At 38.1% G+C, this 6,733-nt stretch overlaps 1 pseudogene; it reads left to right on the top strand.

Moving 5' to 3' along the window:
• Positions 1-535: 535 nt before the first annotated feature.
• On the top strand, positions 536-1,571 carry LOC131760343 (olfactory receptor 51H1-like; annotated as a pseudogene).
• Positions 1,572-6,733: the final 5,162 nt, after the last annotated feature.

Genomic DNA, 6,733 nt, shown 5'->3' with positions numbered 1-6,733 from the left:
AAAAACATCCAGCCTCCTCAGAGGGTGGTTTTGAAAATACATCATTTGTTTGAATGTGTCTCTTTTGTTAACAGGTAGTTCACTCTATGGAAAACCTGTCTCTAAGAATAAATAGAAATGGAGTCTAAACTGCTTGTTCCTAACATCATACTAAATTTAAACAGAAAATTATTCTCCCTTCTTCATTATTTATTTTGAGAACACAGTCTGGAGATAGGCATTTGGGTATAGCTTAAGTGAGAAAGGAGGTTGTTTAGGCCAAAGAGAGAATAGATACTGAGTGGCTAAAGCAGTAAGCAGAGATTAGCTCATAAAATTTATTCAATATCACTTTATTCAAGGAGAAGATTAAATATACAGAAAATGAGGGAATGGAGCTCCTCAGAGGAATAAGTTTTCTCTCATGGCCTGAGAAAGGGTGATGGGGCAGCTCTTCCTTTCCAGCCCTTAGTACTTGGTAGGGACTTTATAAGTGATGATCAAATGAATGAATGCTTCTTACATATAAGGTGGACAACTCCCTCCTGGAATCACTATGTTTTCCTGCAACACCAGCACTTCTGGTCATTCTACCTTCCTCCTCACTGGCTTCCCAGGTCTGGGAGCTTCTCATCATTGGGTTTCCATCCCCATCAACCTCACCTGTGTGGTTTCCATCCTGGGTAACAGTATCATCCTATTCCTGATCCGCATAGATCCAGCTTTACATGAACCCGTGTACATCTTCCTGTCCATGCTGGCAGCCTCTGATTTGGGCCTCTGTGCCTCCACCTTCCCCACCATGGTGCAGCTCTTCTGGCTGGGTGTTTGTGAGCTGCCCTTCAATCTTTGTGTGGCACAAATGTTCTTCATCCACACCTTCACCTATGTGGAATTTGGTGTGCCGCTGGCCATGGCCTTTGATCGCTTTGTTGCCATCCGGGACCCTCTGCACTATGCCTCAGTTCTTACCCGCTCAGCCATGGCCAAAGTGGGGCCTGCCATCCTGGTGAGGGCCAACCTGCTCAATCTCCCAGGACCCATCCTCCTGTGGTGTCTGCTCTTTCCCCAGATCAGTGTACTCTCTCACTGTTACTGTCTGCACATGACCTTGTAGGTTTGGCCTGCTCAGAAACTCAGGTCAACAGCCTGGCTGTCCTGGTCTCCATCCTCCTCTCTTTGGGCTTTGACTCTTCCCTCATCATACTCTCCTATGCCCTGATCCTACGGACCGTGCTGAGCATTGAATCACCTGGGAAACGACTAAAGGCACTCAAGTGTGTGTATCACACCGCTGCATTGTTCTCACCTTTTACTTGCCCAAATTGGGGCTGTCTGTGTTGCACCGAGTAGAGAAGCACAGCTACCCTGCTCTGGCAGTGCTTATGGCCAACCTGCACTTCTTGGTTCCGCCCTTCATGAACCCCACTGTCTACTGCATCAAGTCTAAGCAGATCTGTCAGGGCCTCCTAAAGCGCTTCCAGCAGAAAAGGGTTGATGTCTCGTCGTGCAGCAGAAGGGCGCAGTGGCACACAACCCCTGTGGGTCAACCTGGATCTTGGGGGAGGATTAGTGGTGGAGTTAACTTTTGAGGTTTCTGAATGTTTCAGATCTTACCACTGAGCCTTTTGTGGGGCAGCATCAGCTTCTATAATTACAGTTTTGGGGGACTGAGATCATTGGAAAGCATATAGAAGTATCATCTTGGTAATCCTCTTGTTGCTCTGATCAGAGTTGAACTATTTCATACTCATATATACTGTAACATCTCCTTGCCTAGGGGACTCACTGAGAGGATGTGTGTGCATATCTATTCGTGCAGGCACTTCTATCCTTTTCCCCACTGGATTCTACCCCCGACCCATTTAATTTCAAACCTAAGGAAGAACTATATTTCTATTCTATTATGTAACATAAGAATATTATGTGTAAGTAAGCTATATTCACCTTAATACTAGCCCTCTTCTCCCATATTTAGTATTAACCAGCTCATATACCAAGAAACAGAAAAGGGGAGTGGTTGGCGGGAAACGTGTAGGATAATACTGTACCTGCTGAGTTCATTTAGCACCTATTTACACCTTAGGGAGTGGCCGTTTTCTCTTGGTTCTCTTCATGTGTGTCTCTGCTTTGAGCTAGAGAGAAAGTTTGGTGTTGCCAAGCCCAGGAAAGCTGCTCACTCTCCATTTAGATTTTCTTGTGATTAAGTACTGATATTTGAAATTATGGTTAGGTCCACTTTCTGAGCCTGCATTAGAGCCCACATGAGGAAAAAGTCCACATTTGTTGCTAGAGTCCATCGTTTTTTTAAGAAAGAATTTCACCTAGGATTTACAAAATGTCTATCTCTAAAACTGCCAACCCTATCAGGTATGATTAGTAAAGATTTAAATATTAATTTTCACATTCTGATGTCACTACTTAGTAACTGCATGATGGGTGAGCCATTCCCATGCTTGAGAATATGAAAGGAAATTCCTTCAGCATTAACAGCTCCTATCTTTCAGGTCTTTATTAATTTTTTTCTTCCTTCCTGAGGGGAGTTCTTTTTATTGATTCATTTTTTTAAAAAAGCCTGTTTATTGAGGTATAATTGGCATATTAAAAGCTGTGCATGTTTAGTGTATACAACTTGATGGCTTTGGCGATAAGAGGTCTACTGTACAGCATAGTCCCTGTCGTTAACAATACTGTATTGTATCTTATTCTAAGAGGGTAGATCTTGTGTTCCTATCAAATATAGAAATAATAATAAATAAAAAAGGCAAAAGGAAACTTTTGGAGGTGATGGATATGTTTATGGCACAGATTGGGTTGATAATTTCACAGAGCCCTTAATTTTATTGGTGTCATCTACTTGATATATATATATATATATATATATATATATATTTTTTTTTTTTTTTTTCCGGTATACGGGCCTCTCACTGTTGTGGCCTCTCCCGTTGCAGAGCGCAGGCTCTGGACGCGCAGGCTCAGTGGCCATGGCTCACGGGCCCAGCCGCTCCACGGCATGTGGGATCTTCCCGGACCGGGGCACGAACCCGTGTCCCCTGCATCGGCAGGCAGACTCTCAACCACTGTGCCACCAGGGAAGCCCTACTTGATATTTTTGAGATGTGAATTCTATCATTCTGACTGAACACATATCACAGGAGGCTGGATAGGTTTGCAGCAATGTACACTTTAGCCATTTGCGTTTATTTATTTATTAAATTGAAATATAGTTGATTTACAATGTTATGTTTGTTTCTGGTGTACAGCAAAATGATTCATTTATACACACACACATATATATTCTATTTCATATTCTTTTCCATTAAAGTTTATCACAAGATATTGAATGTAGTTCCATGTTCTATATAGTAGGACTTTAAAAAAATCTATTTTATATATAGTAGTTTGTATCTGCTAATCCCAAACTCCTAATTTATCCCTCCCCCCCATTCCCCTTTGGTAACCATAAGCTTGTATGCTATGTCTGTGAGTCTCTTTCTGTTTTGTAAATAAGTTCATTTGTATCATATTTTTAGATTACACATATAAGTAATATCATATGATATTTATCTGTCTGATCACTTAGTATGATAATTTCTAGGTCCATTCATGTTGCTGCAAATGACATTATTTCATTCCTTTTAATGGCTGAATAGTATTCCATTGTGTGTGTGTGTGTGTGTGTGTGTGTATCTGTATATTACATCTTTATTCATTCATCTGTCAATGGACATTTAGGTTGATTCCATATCTTGACTATTGTAAATAGTGCTACTATGAGCATAGGCGTACATATACCTTTTTGAATTATACTTTTGTCTGGGTATATGCCCAGGAGTGGGATTGCTGGATCATATGGCAACTTTTTAGATTTTTAAGGAATGTTTGTACTATTCCCCATAGTGGCTATACCAATTTATATTCCCACCAACAGTGTAGGAGGGTTCCTTTTTCTCTACATCCTCTCCAGCATTTAACATTTGTAGGCTTTTTGGTGATGGCCATTCTGACTGGTGTGAGGTGACACCTCATTGTAGTTTCAATTTCATTTCTCTAATAATTACCTATGTTGAGCATTTTTTCTTGTGCCTATTATTGGCCATCCATATTCTTTGGAGAGATGTCTGTTTATGTCTTCTGCCCATTTTTTTGATTGGGTTGTTTGGTTTTTTTTGATATTGAGCTGTATGAGCTATTTGTTTATTTCAGAAATTAAGCCATTTTTCGTCACATTGTTTGCATATACCTTCTCCCATTCCATAGACTGTCTTTCTGTTTTCTTTATGGTTTCCTTTGCTTTGCAAAAGCTCATAAGTTTGATTAGGTTTCATTTTCTTGTTTTTACTTTTATTTCTATTGCCTTGGGAGACTGACTGAAGAAAACATTGCTACAATTTATTTCAGAGAAAGTTTTGCCTATATTCTCTTCTAGGAGTTTTATGGTGTCATGTCTTATATTTAAGTCTTTAAACCATTTTGAGTTTATTTTTGTGTATGGTGTGAGTTAGTGTTCTGAACTTCATTGATTTGCATGTAGCTGTCCAGCTTTCCCAACACCACTTGCAGGAGAGACTATCTTTTCTCCACTGTATATTCTTGCTCCTTTGTTGAAGATTAATTGACTGTAGGTGTGTTGGCTTTCTGTTCTGTTCCATTGATCCACATGTCTATTTTTGTGCCAGTACCACACTGTTTTGATTACTGTTGCTTTGTGGTATTGTCTGAAGTCTGAGAGGGTTATGCCTCCAGCTTTGTTCTTTTCCCTCAGGATTGCTTTGGTAAGTCTGGGTCTTTTATGGTGACACATAAATTTTAGGATTATTTGCTCTAGTTTGGTGAAAAATGTCATGGGTAATTTGATGGGGATCACATTAAATCTATAGATTGCTTTGGGTAGTATGGTCATTTTAACAATATTAATTCTTCCAATCCAAGAGCATGGGATATCTTTCCATTTTAAAAATCAACTTCAATTTCTTTTATCAATGTTTTTTAGTTCCTAGCATACAAATCTTTAACCTCCTTGGTCAGGTTTATTCCAACATATATATTTTTTGATGTGATTGTAAAAGGGATTTTTTTAACTTTCCCTTTATGTTATTTCATTGTTAGTGTAAAGAAATGCGACAGATTTCTGTTTGTTAATCTTGCATCCTGCTACTTTGCTGAATTCGTTTGTCAGTTCTAGTAGTTTTTGTGTGGAGTCTTTAGGGTTTTCTATATATAGTATCATGTCATCTGCATATAATGACAATTTCACCTCTTCCCTTCCAGTTTGGATCCCTTTTACTCCTTTTCCTTGTCTGATAGATGTGGCTAGGTCTTCCAGTACTATGTTGAATAACAGTGGTGAGAGTGGGCATCCTTGTCTTGTTCCAGATTTTAGAAGGAAGGTTTTCAGTATTTCACCATTGAGTATTATGTTGGTGGTGGATTTGTTATAAGTAGCTTTTATTATGCTGCAGTATATTCCTTCTATACCCACTTTGGTGAGAGTTTTTATCATGAATGGATGTTAAATTTTATGAAATGCTTTTTCTGTATCTAATTTAGATGATCATGTGGTTTTTGTCTTTTCTTTTGTTGGTGTGGTATGAATCACATTGATTGATTTGCATATGTTGAACCATCCTTGTCACACTGGGATGAAACCAACTTGGTTGTGGTTTATGATCCTTTTTATGTGTTGTTGGACTCAGTTTGCTAATATTTTATTGAGAATTTTTGCATCTATATTCATCAAAGATATTGGCCTTTTATTTTTGATAGTGTCTTTGTTTGGTTTTGGTCATGGTGGTTTCATAGAATAACTTTGGGAGTGTTCTCTCCTCTTCAATCTTTTGGAAGAGTTTGAGCAGGACTGGTTTAAGTTCTTCTTTGTATTTGGTAGAATTCCCCAGAGAAACCATCCAGACTTTGGCTTTTGTTTGCAGGGATTTTTTTTTCCTTCTAAAATTACAGATACAATTTTACCTCTAGAGATTGGTCTGTTCAAATTATCTATTTCTTCATGATTCAGTTTTGGTGGGCTACATGTTTCTAGAAACTTGTCCATTTCTTCTAGGTTGTCCGGTTTGTTGGCTTATAATTGTTCATGGTGTTCTCTTATAATTTTTTGTAGTTCTGTGGTAGTGGTTTTTATTTCTCCTCTTTCATTTCTTATTTTGTTTATTTGGATCCTCTGTCTTTTCTTCTTGGTGAGCCTGACCAGAGGTTTGTTGATCTTTATCCTTTCAAGAAACCAGCTCTTGGTTTGATTAATTTTTTCTATTTTTTTGGTCTAAAATCTTTGTTTTTATTTATTTTCATTAAAAAAATTTTATTGAAGTATAGTTGATTTACAATGTTGCATTAATTTCTTCTTTACAGTAAAGTGACTCAGTTATACACACACATATATATGTATGTATACACATACATATATACATATATATGTGTGTGTGTGTATATATATATTCTTTTTCATATTCTTTTCCATTATGGTTTTTCAGAGAATATTGACTATAGTTCCCTGTGCTATACAGTATGACCTTGTTTATCCATCCTGTATATAACGGTTTGCCTCTGATAATCCCAAACTCCCATTCCTTCCAGCCCCTCCCCCCCACCTCCCTCAGCAACCACAAGTCTGTTCTCTATATCTGTGAATCTTTTTTTGTTTCATAGATGTGTTGATTTGTATTGTATTTTAGATTCCACATATAAGTGATATCATATGTTATTTGTGTTTCTCTTTCTGACTTACTTCACTTAGTAT

The sequence above is a fragment of the Kogia breviceps genome, chromosome 7 (genome assembly GCF_026419965.1).
Source record: "Kogia breviceps isolate mKogBre1 chromosome 7, mKogBre1 haplotype 1, whole genome shotgun sequence".
Lineage (NCBI taxonomy): Eukaryota > Metazoa > Chordata > Mammalia > Artiodactyla > Physeteridae > Kogia > Kogia breviceps.
Note: the sequence above shows the minus strand (reverse complement) of the source record. Positions and strands in the feature narration are given on the sequence as shown.